The sequence below is a fragment of the Neomonachus schauinslandi genome, chromosome 1 (genome assembly GCF_002201575.2).
Source record: "Neomonachus schauinslandi chromosome 1, ASM220157v2, whole genome shotgun sequence".
Classification (NCBI taxonomy): Eukaryota; Metazoa; Chordata; class Mammalia; order Carnivora; family Phocidae; genus Neomonachus; species Neomonachus schauinslandi.
Window position 1 is genome coordinate 111910914 of NC_058403.1, and position 16163 is coordinate 111927076.

A 16163-nucleotide genomic window follows, 5' to 3' on the forward strand; every position below is an offset into this window, starting at 1 on the left:
GTGATGCAGTGTGAGAAAGACACCTGTCTTTGCTGGCCTTGAAGATGGAGGAGGGAGCTACAAGCCAGGGAATGCAGACACCCTCTAGAAGCTGGAAAAGGCAAGGAAACAGATCCTATACAGCTTTTATAGAAGAAGGCAGACTTGCTGACTCCTAGCTTTTAATTTTAGCCAGGGGAGGCCTGTGTCAGACTTCTGACCTACAGAGCCGTAGCATAATAAACTTTTGTTGTTAGAGCCACCAAGTTTGTGGTAATTTGTTATAGCAGCAGCAGAAAACCAATATAGCTTTTAAGGTCATTATTATTAGGTTAGGGCTTGTTTTATTTATTTTTTTGTCTTCTGTTTGTTCTCTCTGTTTTTCATTTTTTCTGTTTTCCCTGACTTCTGTGGGTCATTTGAACAGTTTTTAAGAGTTGTATTTTATTTATGTATAGTGTTTTTGAGTGTATCATATTGTTTAGCTTTTTTTTTAGTATTTGCTCTAGGTATTATGTGTACCTAACTGCTCACAGTCTACTGCTATTGTCATTTTACCCTCCTCCATTTATAGTTGTCTTAATATTTTCTCTACATACATTTAGGGCCACATCAGATACTGTTATACTTTTTCCTTAACAGTCAAACATAATTTAGAAAACTGAAGGGAAAGAGAAATTATTGTATTTACCATATTTTTTCTTACTGTGTTTTTTCTTCTTTCATGAGGTTCCAGGTTTGTTCCTTTCATCATTTGTTTTCTATTTAGAGAATCTCCTGTAGCCATTCTTTTAGGATAGTTTTGCTGGTGTCTGTAAGTTTATCACTCTTGCCAAAATACAGAAAGTGTTAAGCCATCTTTTCTTTGACTACTTTTTTTCCAGCCCTGACCACTTTCTCTTCTCTTTGTGGGGCTCTCATGACACGAATGTGAAATTTTTGTAATAGTCTTCCAGGCCCCTGAGGCTCTGTTTATTTATTTATTTTTTACCATCTGTTTTCTCACTTTTTCATCTTGGGCAAGTTCCATTGTTCTTTCATTTCTATGATTCTTTTCTATGTCCCCTTCATTTTACTGTTGAGATTATCCACTGAGATTTTTATTTTGGTTATTTCCCACTTCTAAAATTTCCATTTGGTTCTTCTTTATATCTTCTGTTCATTTGCTGAGTCTTTCTTCCTTTGTTGAGGCTTTTAATTTTTTAAAAATTTGTTTTGAGGGTGTTCATAATTGCTCATTGAAACATTTCTACGCAGGCTGCTTTAAAATCATTGTCAGATAATTCTAACATCTTTGTCATCTCAGTATTGGCAACTACTGATTTTCCTTTTCATTCAGTTTCAAATTTTCTGGTTCTTGGTGTGATGAGTGATTTTTTTTGTTGGAGCCTGGACATGATATTGTGAGACTGCAGATCTTATTTAAGCCTTCTGATTCATCTGGCTCTCTCTGATGCTACTATGTCAGGGGAAGGCACAGTGCTACCTCATTGCTGCCAGAGGGAGTTACAAGTTCAGGTTTCCCACTTAGCCTCTTCTGACACCTGAGGTGGGGGCTCTATCCTTACTGCAGCAAGGGGCGGGAGTTCTGGCTTACCGTGTGGTGTCTACTGAGCGGAGAGGGTAGAATTCCAAGCTTCCCAGTGTTCTTTACTGACATTATGGGAGGACCTTCTTTCTGGCCAGAGGAGATGAAAGTCCCAGCTCATTTCTGGACTGAGTGCACCCTGGCAGCGCTGTTGAGGCACCTCATTACAGCCTCATGCAGGTTGAAGTCTAGGCTCTGTATTTGGCCTTTGCCTGGTGTGGGTGGGAGTGAGGCCACAGTTTTTTCTGTGGGATTTATCTGGAGTAGAGCATTTATTATCTAAAAGTGTCCTGTTTTTCTAGGCTGCCCTTTTCCTAGTCCTCTGGTTAGAGAGAGCAAGTTTTTGTTGAGGCTAATTTTTGTTTGTGCCCATTGATGTTTCTGCGTTGTCATATTATTCAACTTCAGAAAGAAAACCCAGGAACTCAGTATCATGTTTTCCCTAGGGTCCTGAAGTCCCTATCCAGTCTGCTGGCTTCTCTCCATCTTTCAGAGTCTTCTTGGTTTTATCTTATATATAATGTCCACGGTTTTGGTTGTACTTAGTGGGAGGAATAAGGAAAAGCACCTCTACTCCATCTTCCCAGAAGTACAGATCCCCAGGGGCTATATTTTTATTATTCCTTTGGTACTTCCAAGTCTTCCAAATGCATATGCAAAGTGTTTCTTAAAAACAATTTTTAAGAAATAATATTTGATCTCTTGTGAAGCACTTATCTATGTTCATTTATTGATTTGACAAATATTTTTCTAGGTGTAGAGGACACCACAGCAGCTTCCTAACTGGCCTCTCTGTGTGCACCTGTGCCCTCCCTAATGTTTATTCTCCACAGAGTTGCCAGAGTGAGCCTTTACAAAAGTGAAGCTGATCATGAACTCTTCTCCCTAAAATGCTCCAGTGATTTCCCACCATAATCCTGAATGAATCCAGAGCTTTACTATGATTAATTCAAGTAAGAAAAAATTCCAGGGTGAGGAGCACTGGAGTTCTGACCTTGGCTCTGCCACCCAGATAAGGTGTGACCTTGAGAAACCATTTGATCCCTCTGGGCCTCTCTTTCTCTGACTTACAAACCAGGGAGTTTGGTGACCCATCCCAAACTTGCCACTATTCTTTAATATTCTATGAGGATAACAGACAAGTATACTTATGTACTTATGTATATAGGGCTTTTCATATTTGTGTAGAAGTATATCTCCTTGTTCAGAAGGAATCTGGAAAAATTCTATTGTAATGTTACTTAGAATAAAAACCTTGTAATAACCCACATAATCACTGCAAAATTTGCACATGCTCCCCACTTTTTGCATTTGCCATTCTTTCTGCCTGGAATGCCCTTCTCCTGGATATTACCCTGGTTGACTTCTCATTACCTTTGTTCAAGGTGACACAATGAGGTCTTCCCTGATACTACCCTATTTGCAACAGAATCCCTGCCCCACCCCTAACCCTGGCAATCACTATCTTTTTGCCCACTTTATTTTTTTCCATAGTACTTACCACTCATCTGTTCTATATATTTTATTTACTTATATTCTACTTATTTTACTTGTTGATCCCGTTCATTATCTTCTTACTTCTTCTAGAATGCAATTTCTGTGATAGCAGAGGTTGTTTCTTGTTTTTTTTTTTTTTAATGTTTAAGTGCTTTATATCCAACAATTTAGGAATGCTAAGTACTCAAAAATACTTGTTGAATGAATGTTAAATTCATACTTGGTTGTGTAGTTTAACTTTATCATTAAGAATGACAAAGAGAGAGAAAGAGTTGACACTCTCAGATCCTTCTTTACATCAGCCTTCAGCTTTGCTTGCATTTATCAGTTGTCCAGCACATTGAATCAGGCTCCTGAAGGTACATTATCAAATTATCACAAGGAATCATATTCCAGCAGCATTTGGAACATGTGAGAACAATATTTAGGCCAACAATATTTAGGCCAACAAAATGCACAACATACTAGTATTGTCTACTGAACCTACCAAGATTTTGTATGTTGGAGTATGATCTCACACAAATAAAAGCACTGATTGATACGGTGCATAGTATTGTTACCAAGACTGACTTGTCTATGTGACTATTTCAGCTCTTGATTACTTTGCTAAATGCAGATGCTGAGCCATGGCTCAGGTTGTAGGGTGAGCTTGTAGACTCTTTCTCTGCATGGGCACACCTGCATTTTTGTGGACCTGGACACCTTAGGTGGTGTCCTATCTGCCCCTTTGCATCTCCCCTTAGAAATGGATTTCTGAACTGTGAACCAAGAATGGCTCAAAGGAAAAGCTGGGACTATTATCTTCTTAATTTGCTTGGAGGTGAGATTAACCTTACTGTTACTAATTCTAAAATGCCAAATAGAAATTTTATTTAAAAAAAACTGAAGACTGAAGACATAAATGTTCGAGTTTTCAGTCTGGCCACCAACTTTGAGTCTGGTGAACATCTAGCTTAAGACTGTAAGGAAAAACTGCTTTAGAAATAAGAAGTCTTGATGTTTTTATGCCAATATTTTTTTTTTTTTATGGGATCAACATTCTTACTTAGCAGTGACTAGCCAAATCCTGGGTCTTACTATGGAGATTTGTAGAAATGTGTAGAAAAAATAAACTGAAGCCTGAAGGAGAATTTTCAGTTTGTTTGGCGCCTGCACCTTTGGCCTTCTTCCAATTATTCTGGGTCTGTGTAGGTTGTTGCTGAGTTTTCAGTAACAAATGGGGCCTGGCATTTCCTTAGCTTATCCATGAGGTCAGTTTTATTTCTTAGGCAGACTATTTATCTTGTTCATTACATTAACCACTGGGGTGAGAAACAAACTGGCCAAGGCAGAAGCAACTTTCTTAATTTATGTTTGTATATGAGACAAGGTTGCAACATCACCACTCTGTATGAAAAAAACCAAACACCAAAACAAAAAAGCCCCAACCAACCAACCAAACAACCAAGAAAACAAAAAGTCCTCTCCTATGGATTTTGCAGAATCTCGGAGTTGTTTTATGCTCTTCCTCAGTCAGAATAATGTTGCTTGTTATGCAGTGTAAGTGGTGAAGCTGTTGGTAGGATTTACCTTCTTGTTCTTTTATTGAGAACCAGGGCCTGCACAAAATGCCATACATCATTTGAAAGAAGATAGATTGGAAATGGAAGCCATCACTAAGTCCTGCAACATGAAATCCTGAGCCTGAATGGTGGCTTAAAAATTCATCCCCTCCTAGATAACCTGACATGATAGAGCTAGATTGGTGAGTTTGGTGTGTACGATATGTACGATATGGTGTGTTTATAAAGTTACAGGTCATTTCCTTTACTTTCCTAAACATGTTTTTCAAATTGGTTTCACGTTGATCCAGCTGCCTCTAGCAGAGTATCTCAAAAGCAGAACTGCCCTAAATATGACTGATAGCTAGCAGCTGTTGTTGCAAAACTGAGGCGGCATTGGAACTGCCTCAACAGTGAAGCTGTGCTTTGCAGCAACCACACGCTCTGAAATATTTGTCTTTGTGATAAGCTTTTGCATGGAGTCTGTCCTGATGGTGACACTGAGTAGGTGCATCCTGCTATCTTCGGATTTTGTTATAAATCATTCCTAGAGACCAAACTAAACCGAGAGATGTTATGTACATTTATCAATTCAGATTCAACATTTTCTACACGGATTTCACAGGTATTTTGGTTTCCTGTACCATGTATCACAACTTGGACTCTCTATCCATTAGCCATTCACTATGTACATTTGGATTTACTTTATGATTTGGGCCGTGATGAATGCATTATTTCCGTGTAGGTAGAGAATATGGCAATATACAATGTTAAGTGGGTCTTTGGGAAGAAGATGGAATTTATAAAAATCATCTAATCCATGTGGATATTTTCCAGCTCATCTTGGTGCTCTTTTAATTCAGGCTTTTTCTTAAATACTGTATTTGCAATTTAAGCACTGCTGCATGCTGCCACCGCCATTACAAAGATACATTAGATTGATAGAATGATGCTGCATTCTTTATGACTGGAGAAAATAACGACTTCCTCTGTTCTCTCCAATCATGTTTTTATGGTTTGTTTTCCAAAATACTGCATACTTGACCTTAAAAGGGGAAAAAGACTGCACATTTCATTTAACGAGTAATAAAAAGTTGGGTTCTCATTTTGCATTTAAACCTATGGGGAATACATTTTACTATAAGATATTTTCATCATGATCCCTAGGTCTCAGACAATTCTGGCTGACTCTAGCTGCTTGAGGACTGTATGTCTCAATAATTGAAAATAGATGCAGTGGACTTTGACCTATTTTACTTTCTGTGTCTCGAGTTGAAAACTACTTTTCAGTCTTCCATGAGATTTTAGGAAGCCACTATTTTAAGTAAAAGGAAAGAGCAAAACAAAACAAAACTCATACTTTATCCTCTCCCCTTCATTATGTTACCTTTTAATGGTACTCCCATTACAAATTCTAAAATAAAGGGTGATAATGATACTCTCTGTTGCACCTTATTTAAAAGGTAGAGCACTTTTAATGTGCTCCTCGGAGAGAAGTACATTATTTGAATGCTTTTCTGATTAAAGTATACATTTAAGAAACCTGGCCTTCTTCAAATTTTCAGATCTCTCTCTCTCTTTTTAAAAAGATTTTATTTATTTGTCAGAGAGAGAGAGAGCACAAACAGGGGGAGCGACAGAGGGAGAGGGAGAAGCAGGCTCCCTGCTGACAAGGAGCTGGATACAGGACTTGATCCCAGGACTCTGGGATCATGACCTGAGCCAAAGGCAGATGCTTAACTGACGGAGCCACCCAGGCATCCCAAAAGCTTCAGATTTCTTACATCAGGCAATTTGTGTGTCCAGCATCATTCATATAAATGGAAAGAGCCCCCAAAGAACACTAAGGATAGTTAAAACAAAACTGTTTCAAACACAATAAAAAGCATCACTACTGCATTCCTTGGGAAATGAAATAACATTGTAGATAAGACAAAAAATTAATTTGGAACTTTCCCTTTAGTTGGTTAAGAGAACCTAAACTCCCCCAATTTTGTTACATAGACTTTACTCCTCTAAGTTATGAGGTTAAGGAATAGAGTAGGTCCTTTTGGCAGATTCACAAATTTTCCACCTGTCAATTTGGGCCAGAGACTTTGAATAAAAGTACATTTCATTTGTGTAATGCAGTGTCTATGGTACTTCAGTCATGCTGGTTAATTTAGTAACTACAAAATTATGCATGGCTCTGACAACCCATGTAGATTAGGATTTTACCTTAGTTATTGAAAATTATATAATATTTATCTTTAAGCAATCTTTGGAAATTTCAAGTAATATATTTTAGAGAGTGTATTTCAGGGAATCTGTTTGCTTTATTTTATTCTGACCAGCAATAAGTGAGTAGCAATTTGATAAGTCTATTTGTTTTCTCTTGGGCTAATTGTAGAAAGATGCTCCGAGGTTCTGTTATTCTTTTTTCTTTTTTTTTTTTTTTTTAACGATTTTATTTATTTGACAGAGAGAGACAGCAAGAGAGGGAACACAAGCAGGGGGAGAGGGAGAAGCCAGGCTTCCCTCTGAGCAGGGAGCCCGATGCGGGGCTCGATCCCAGGACCCCTGGAATCATGACCTCTGCTGAAGGCAGGGGCTTAACGACTGAGCCACCCAGGCGCCCCAGGTTCTGTTATTCTAATTATGCTTCTCTTAGCTTCAGTAGTGTATTGAATCCATGTTCTATAGCCTCCTTTCAGAATGAATTACTAGTTTCAATGAAACATAACATATTCATAATCCATCTAATTGATTCACTGATAATTCAAAAATTTGGTGTTTCTTTTACTTTATAACACAGTGTAGAAAGCATGTTTCACTTATCGTTAGGATTTATTTGATGAGTGTCAACTTATTTTCAAAATAAGTGAATCGGTGTTAAAATTTAATCAGAAATTAGTGACTAAATCGTCACTCAGTCTGTACATAATCCAGACAATGTACTGCCACTTGCTAAGTAAGTTTTTCAGATTTGTTATTTTCAGTCTTTATAATTCACATGGATAATCACAGGCGCTCACTCCATAAAGGAGGGCAAACAGCAAAATTTGTTTGGAGGTTTGTGTGTATATAAGAGGGGCAATGGTGGGAGGTGATTTTTGCTAAGTGTCCACCCTGCACTGAGCACACTAGGTAATTACACAGGTCTCATTTTTGTAATGTGCAGTTGTATGTTTGGAAAGCGAATCACACCTTGACCGTTGTGGCTTATGTATAATTTTAGTTTCTCAGCTCTGCCTGCTGGTTTCTTTGTTGTTGCTTGTAGTAAAATCAGAGACTGGGAAGCCTTAGGGACTTTCTTAGATCAGTGGAAGGATTTACCTATGGGATCTTAGAGTTGTTAGAAACTTTAGAGCTCATCTAATCTGATCCCCCAATTTTATGGAGGAGGAAACTGGAATTTGGGGAGGTTAAACAACTTTCTCAAGGTCCCACAGTCACTAAATTGTGGGCTTATTGTACTTCGGGACCATTTCCATGTATTTCAAGTCTGTGGTGTGTGAATGGGCTTTCTTAGGCCTGAAATCTCTGGATTAGATGGATTCCCTTATCTGGTTTTATTTTATTGTTTATTTTATTGTATATTTATTTTATTTCATTGTCTACCTTTGCTTCCAGTGCCATCTTGTTCCATCTCTTTTGGTGGCATCTGGATCTTTGCAAGTATCTCACTGTTGCTGTGTTGGGCTTGGGGACTCTGAGAAATCAAACCAGAAGTTTGACATTATGAGGCTTGAGTCAAAGTGAAGCTCAGTCACAAAGTTGATGAAAAGACTAAGTCTGAACATACAACTCTTCCCATGTGTTACATGATGCATTCTTTGGTGACTGCATTACCTGTTGAAGTTTTATAAGTTTTTTTTTTTTTTAAAGATTTTATTTATTTCTCAGAGAGAGAGAGAAAGAGCACAAGCAGGAGAAGTGGCAGGCAGAGGGAGAAGCAGACTCCCCACTGAGCAAGGAGCCCGAAGCAGGACTCCATCCTAGGACCCTGGGATCATGACCTGAGCCAAAGGCTGATGCTTAACCAACTGAGCCACCCAGGCATCTCTATAAATGATTTTTTTTGTTGTTGTTGTGCAAGCCAGTGTTAGAAGAATGAAAAGTTTGTGAAAGGATCAAGGCATTTATTCCTCAATTTTCTTGAGCTATAGTATGAATCCCTTGACATTGGTGAATCTATTCATAGAAACATGTGTTTGTCAGAGAAAAAGAAGTCACTCAGTATCTAGTCAGTGAAATACTCATTCATTGTGTGTGTGCCTATGTGTATGTGAGTGTGTATCAGGGTATGGTAAATTATTATTTCCAAAAAACCCATATTTTATTTGGGCTGGCGAGGGGCTCTTACTCAGCAGGCTGCCTTGTGAATTCATTGTGAAAATAATAATTTTCCCTGAACTCTCTAACAACTTTGTTTTGTCATTTTTACTTCACTAACTATATGTTGAAGATATCTTAAGATAGCCCGTGAAGATATTTGTTACGATAATTGAAAATAACCTTCCTGGCTTCCAGTTTTCATCTTCATGAAGTTCTTTTCTCAATGCTAGTCTCAGTCATGTTGGCACCATTGTGAGAAGGGCTGTCCTCTAAAGTGTGTATTGGTATATTTAGAGCTGGTTTTGGTTGACACAAATTAATTAGAATTGTAAATTATTACATAACTCTTCCATTCTTCATTGGGAGCTGTAGTTAAAATGCTGGCACTGACTAATTAACAGGCTGGATTCTGCCTTGTCAGTGAGGCTAGTCCATAAAGAATTTGATGCTTTCTTTCCTGAAACAAACAAAAACAGCTTTGGAGCTGTCAGGAAATAACAGCAGCTCTTGAAGGCTAATCATTACCAGCTTTTGTCATGTGGTTGTAATTGTTGCATGAATTCTGCTTCAATCAGGGAAAAATATGCTTAAGTGCCAGTAAAAGTTTTTATGCTGCTATGAAATTTTGCAATTTATGGCTTTGTACAGATCAGCCTGTGTTACTAAGCAACACCGTATGTGTCGTTCACTCAAATTATTCCTTAATCCCCGGCATTGCTACAAACTCCAGCTAAAAAAACAAAAACCATGATAAACTATACAATAGGGTTAAATCTGATGACAGAATTGAAATGGAAGTTATGATGCTGAAAAAGAAGCAGCATTTTTAAAAAATACACTGGAGGGAAAACAATAAGAATACTTAGAGCTTAACCGTATTCACCTCAGGAAAAAAAAAAAAGTAGTTCAAATGGATTTAATGATTATGTAGTTCTCTGATTGGTCATTAAACTGGCCAGGTTTTTGGCACTTAAGCAATCATATTTGTGATGCTGGTTTTAATTAAGAAGTACACTACAGCATTTTCAATGACCAGGGAAGTATGGTATTTCTGCTTGCTTGCTGTGCATCCATATGCATTTGAGAGAAGATAAAACCCTGAAAAAGATATAATGGCTCTTTCTCTCCATCTTTAAATAGACAGTTTGCCTGAGACATTGCTACACAGACTGAGTCTTAGAATTTACATGAAGTCTAAGCATCGTCATTGTAACAGGCAAGAAATTTCAACTTGTTCCTCAAAGCAATACCACATTACATGACAAGGACAGACTCGTAGACACTGCAGAGATGTTCAGTCACTAGGAATGAGATTAGAGAAGCCCTAGAATCAGTGTGGGAGCAGCTGTACTAACCTTGGTTTGTGGTTTGAAGTGTTTTCTGGTGTGAATGGGTTTAGTGTTTTGAGTTGCTGCTATCATAATTCTCAAGCAGCCTAAATGATACTTCATAGATAGTTACTATGTCAAAAGTAACGAAAGTCAAGTTTTGAGCAGAAGTTCCCCAAGATTCATTTTAGTACAACTCTCTCATATAGGAAATTCTTCCTAGGTGACAGCAAGTGGCTTACATACTTAGGAAATAGGAGATTTGAGCTCAAACTCTGGCTGAACTCTGACCTCCTGTAGTGACTGGATCCTCATCTTCCAGTTGGAGAAGATAACACTTATAAACCAGGGTTGGATTTCTCCCTGCCACAGGTCCTTTGCTTTGCAGGTTCACTGTCTCAGGAACTGGGAATCCTGACCCCTGGGACATGTGGAAGTTGTCACGATGAAGAAATAATGACGAGCTGCTACTAAGCTGGGTTTGGCTTATATGAGCAGCTTCTTCATGAAACTAGGCTTTTCCTTCCTAATTACCTGCAAACCTAACTTCCCTTTTTCCCCTTCCCCAGATCCCCTGGGGAGGGAGATGACTTGTCACTTCCTCTAATTGCCTTTTCCTATTATCAGGGTTGACCTATGATGTGATTTTAGGAGTCCTAGAAACATCTGCTCCAAAGTTCTCTCCCCTCTGTCTGATATTTAAGAGTTGGAATCCCATTTTCAAAAATCCCATTTTTTGTAAGGCATTGTCCTCTGTTAAAGCAGAAAGGCTCCAGGAGGGCTAGGTTTTTAGGGCTGCAGTGTCATTGCCCTTGAAATGAGGGGGTTGCAGAAGATCATATCCAACTTTAAGGGCTGCAGTGTCATTGCCCTTGAAATGAAGGGGTTGCAGAAGATCATATCCAACTTTTAGGGCTGCAGTGTCATTGCCCTTGAAATGAGGGGGTTGCAGAAGATCATATCCAACAATATGATCCTTTCCTAAAGTTGATAACATGTGAAACTTTATTAGAGCCTTTTTGATGGAACTGAACCTTCCTTGAGAAGGGACGGAGAAGAAAAATTTATAAAAGTGTAAGGTATTTGGTAAGTAAGAGATTAGCCCTGAAAGTTATGAAAAGAACATATAGGTCAAGGGAATGAAAATTAATCTTTAACTTCAATAAAATTAATCACCTGCCACTAGTATTTTTTAAAACGTGTGGTTGTCTTAACATTGATAATTTTTATGCCCACATATGGTGAATGGAGAATATGATTACTTAGAATGTGTACATTTAGGCATTAGCTACATAATGATTTATATTTTAAAATAAAGATGATGTTGCTTTAAATGTTTCACGTAACTGTGGAATATGAGAACTTCTTAGAAACTGAGCCCAGGGATATGTTAAATGGATATAAGGGGAAAAAAGTTGAGAAGCTGGTTCCATCTAAACATCCATTGGATGAACCCCATGAGTGTGCCTTCATGAGTAGATGTCCACACAGATCATGAAGGCACTTCCATACACAAAGAAGTAGATAGGCCCTGGCAAGTAGGAATAGCAGGAAGTGACATATCAGATTGGCAGAAAAATATGAAGATTGATGGAGCATGAATCCTGAATAAATAAAATTATGAGACCCCTCTGTTCCATGAGGAGTTTTTCTGCTTTCCACCATTTAGGACTAGTACTAATATTGAGCACCATTAGACTCCTCTGATGGTAGGTAGACAGGATTGAACAAATCTCTGTCTTAATTGTGTGTGCTAGAATTTCTCTAAGGAAATATTCTGACAGTCTCCTGGGGGAAGAAACTGAGTGTCTGCTTCAGGTATGGTTGATATTCAGCAGTGGAGAGCTAGTGAGATGAAATGGCTAGGTTGCTTTATGTGAGAAAATAAGAAAAACTGGGTTTGCTTTCTTAAGGGAGGTGCTAATATTAGAGGAAAGTGCAAAGAAAGAAAGGGATGATGTGTGAGATGGGGTGGAGGTGGAGATTGCATGGGGTCTAGGGAGAAATGTCCAGAAGGATGGAGGACATTTTGAATCAAAGGTATCCTTTAATGCCTGTGAATGTGTGTGTGTGTGTATGTTATTGGAGCTGTTTCACATCTGTATCACATGGAATGGGGGCATCCTGTAGCCTGTATGGAATAGTGAAATGACCTCTAAACTGAACTGGGGGAAGCAGATGGCTCAAATGAGACCATGGAAATGTAAACTTCTCAGACTTCTGTAGAAAATTTTGGAGATCTTGGGCTTTCTCAGGGAGTCTGAGTCAATCTTACCTAAGATTTCAATGGACCCAGAGGTCCCCACTGACATCACAAATCCATCACTACTCCTGTCAAGCACAACATTGGATGGCTCTCATACCACAGTACTGGGTACCCTCACATCACCACCTTCATTGGATTGGTGGTGTCATGCTCTTGGTCTTTATAGAAACATAAAAAATAACCCTATGAAAATCAGGCCTAAATGAAAAATGATCCATCATATGACTATCTCCATCCACAATCCTATATGAGAAATTCCGTTACGGAATCCAGTGTCAAGAAGACTGCTCCTTGGGAACCTGATCTGCTGTTGCTTTGATAAAAAGAGCTGAAGGTATTGTAATGTTCTTCTTTTCATCCGACCTGCAAGAAGTTCAGAACCCAGCATTTTGTTTTCAGTCACAACGACTCTGTTAGCCTGCATCATCAGTCATTTTGCCTTTTCCTTTCTGTGGTTCTTATTTCTGATTTCTATAATATTACCCTGTTTTAATGTGCTCTTTACTAGAAGCTGCTAAAATCCTCTGTGGAAATATTTAGAGTAAAAATAAGATATACCTCTGATTTTGTTCAATAAAAATTCTCATTAGAATCACATCAAATGCTAGAAATACTATAGAGTGTCCTGGTAGAGCTGCTGGCTGCACCATCATGCCCACGTAGTGTCGTCTCTGAGGATTAGCTGCTCAGTGGGGCCCACACCTTCATTTTGTCTCCACCTGGCAATGCTCGCTCCTGGCACAGAAAGAAGTGGAGGTGTAACCACTGGCTTTATGACATGTTACCAGCTGCCTTTGTTGCCAACATTCATGAGTGAATTTAAAATATAAGGTTTGCACAAGCCTAATAGATTTGCCTACTTCGCCCCAGAAATGACACTGCATTTTTAAAAAATATTTATTTATTTATTTTAGAGACAGAGAGAGTAAGGGGTGCAGAGGGAGAGAGAGAATCTCAAGCAGACTCCTCACTGAGCGGGGAGCCTGACTCGGGGCTCAATCCTATAACATTGAGATCATGACCTAAGCCGAAACCAAGAGTCAGATGCTCGATTGGCTGAGCCACCAAGGCACCCTGACACTGCACTTTTTATTAGTTTTTCCATGAAATAGGTTATTTGGATGAAGTTCACATGCAGTGCAATTTGAAAAGGTGAGTGGAAGCACATAAAAGAGAGAGGGGGAAGAGTGGGGAGGGGCATGTCATAAAAATTGGAGACCAAATACTTTGTCATTTACCACCATGCATGGCTGCTAATAAATACATGCTTCCTGAATGGTGCTCTCCCCTTCCTTCTTGATCCCAAGGGTTCTCAGCTTTGACTCTAATGACATTTTGGACTAGATAATTCTTTATTTGTGGGACTGTCCTGTGCGTTATAGGATAATTAGCAGCATCCCTGTCCTCTACCCACTGGGTGCCCACCGGTAGCACTTTCTTTACTCAAGTTGTGATAACCAAAAATGTTTCCACACATTGCCAAATATGCCCCAGAGCACAAACTCATCCCCATTTGAGAATCACTGATCTACCTCTATGCCCACTTTCCTATCATGATAGATTTCATCACTTTCTGATTTATCTTGGCTGCTGGAAATTTCATCATGTCATGGTCATTCTCTCAGCTTGTGGCTGAATTGCCTTGTTTTTTAATATTTCATATGTAACCTCTGCTTTCTATCTGTCCTGCAGCTAGAAGCAAAAGATGAGGTGGTGAGCATGCTTTCCCTGATCATTTGCAGCTCTCTTCTTATTTCTCACTGTTTTGACTACCATCCATTTTGAGGTGATTTTCTGTGATGCTCCCAGAACTGTCTTCAGGACTCACGGCTGTGATCTTTCATCTTTATCCTCCCATTTTCTGGGCATAGTTGAAATAAATCACACTTTTGTTTTCGTTATCCCAGGTATATTCTTCATCTAAATTTATTGCCAAATCTGAACTGTATACCTTAAAAGGAAATCTATCTCAGAATGTAATATAGTTTCTCCACAATGTTTTTCTAAAAGAACATCATTCCATTAGGTTTTAAGAAGGTAAAATTTGACATGAAAATTATTTTAGGAATTTCCTTCCCCCTTCTATTTAGGAAATGCTATCTAGAATCTTGGATGTAGAAAGGACCAGAGAGCACTGAACTAATTACTGTGATGGTTAGCAGTCATAGCCTGTTTATTTGCTAGACCCAATATAAGCTCATCCAAAATCAAATTACAATAAATGTAAAATCCAGTGTTATGTTGTATAAGGTCAATTAGTACTTTCCATTAATGAGCCCAACTTTCAAGGATGAAGACTATTGAAATTCTAGCTTGAAACCCGGAAAGTATGAGTTTAAGACAAAGTAAAATATTACTTACACTGATTTCGAATAAGCAGATGTGGACAATATTTTGGAAGGTACCTAGGTGATTCATATTTTGTGATGCCTCCTCCCGCCTTTTTTTGGAGGGAGGCAACATAGGTTAGTAAATAAGAGCACAGATTCTGAAGTCAAAATGCTTAGGTTCAAATTTCAGCTCTAGCAGTTGCCAGTCATGTTATCTTGCAATGATTGTACAAAATCTCTAAGCCTCTTTTTGTCTCATTGGATAATAATAGAACTGATAAGACTGGTTGTTGTGAGGATTAAATAATATAATGCATATAAGCAGAGAACTCTGTGACTGTCCAATGTAAGAATTTGAGAAATGGCAGCTATAATTTAGATTTTGCTGAAGATTGGGCGCCTGGGTGGCTCAGATGGTTAAGCGTCTGCCTTCGGCTCAGGTCATGATCTCAGGGTCCTGGGATCGAGTCCCGCATCGGGCTTCCTGCTCCTTGGGAGCCTGCTTCTCCCTCTGCCTCTCTCTCTCTCTGTCTCTCATGAATAAATAAATAAAATCTTAAAAAAAAAAAAATAGATTTTGCTGAAGATTGGACTTTGGTGGGTAATTGTTGACAGGAAACCCATTCTTAACTGGCTTAAGAGAAAAGAGAAGTCTGGAGGGTAATGCTCGCTCCTGGCACAGAAAGTCAATTTTAAAACGATGTCATAAGGACTTGATTTCTCCCCATTTCTTAGTCTAGCCTTTCATATGTTGGCTTCATACATTGGCTTTATTCTTAGGCTTCCTGTGAAAACTTCAGGAAATTCCTGCCTCTCCCTTTGGAATGACCAAATTGTTGCAACTGCTCCTCACATCCACTTATGGTCTATATAAGAAAGAAAAAGCATTTTGTCTGATAGCCCCTTTCAAAATCAGGAGATTCACCTTGATTGGTTCCATTTAGTTTATGTGCCCATCCCATTGCAGTGTGGGGAATATGATGCGCAGATTTGGTTAGGTCTTCTCACATTCATATTGGATGTGTTGGCAATGGGAGTAGAGCTCTACCAGACTCTGGACTAAATGTGAGAAGTGGTGGGCACCAAATGGAAATAGGTAGCTGTTCCTGGAAGAAGGTGGAACAGATAGGGGAACTCAAGGAGCAGCCATAAAGGTGATATCATCTGTGAAAAAGTTTCCTTCCTTCCTTCCTTCCTTCCATCTATCCCTCCCATTCGTCCCTCCCTCCCTTCCTTCCTTCCCTCCCTCCCTCCTTTCTTTCTTTCTTTCTTCTTTCTTTCTTTCTTTCTTTCTTTCTTTCTTTCTTTCTTTCTTTC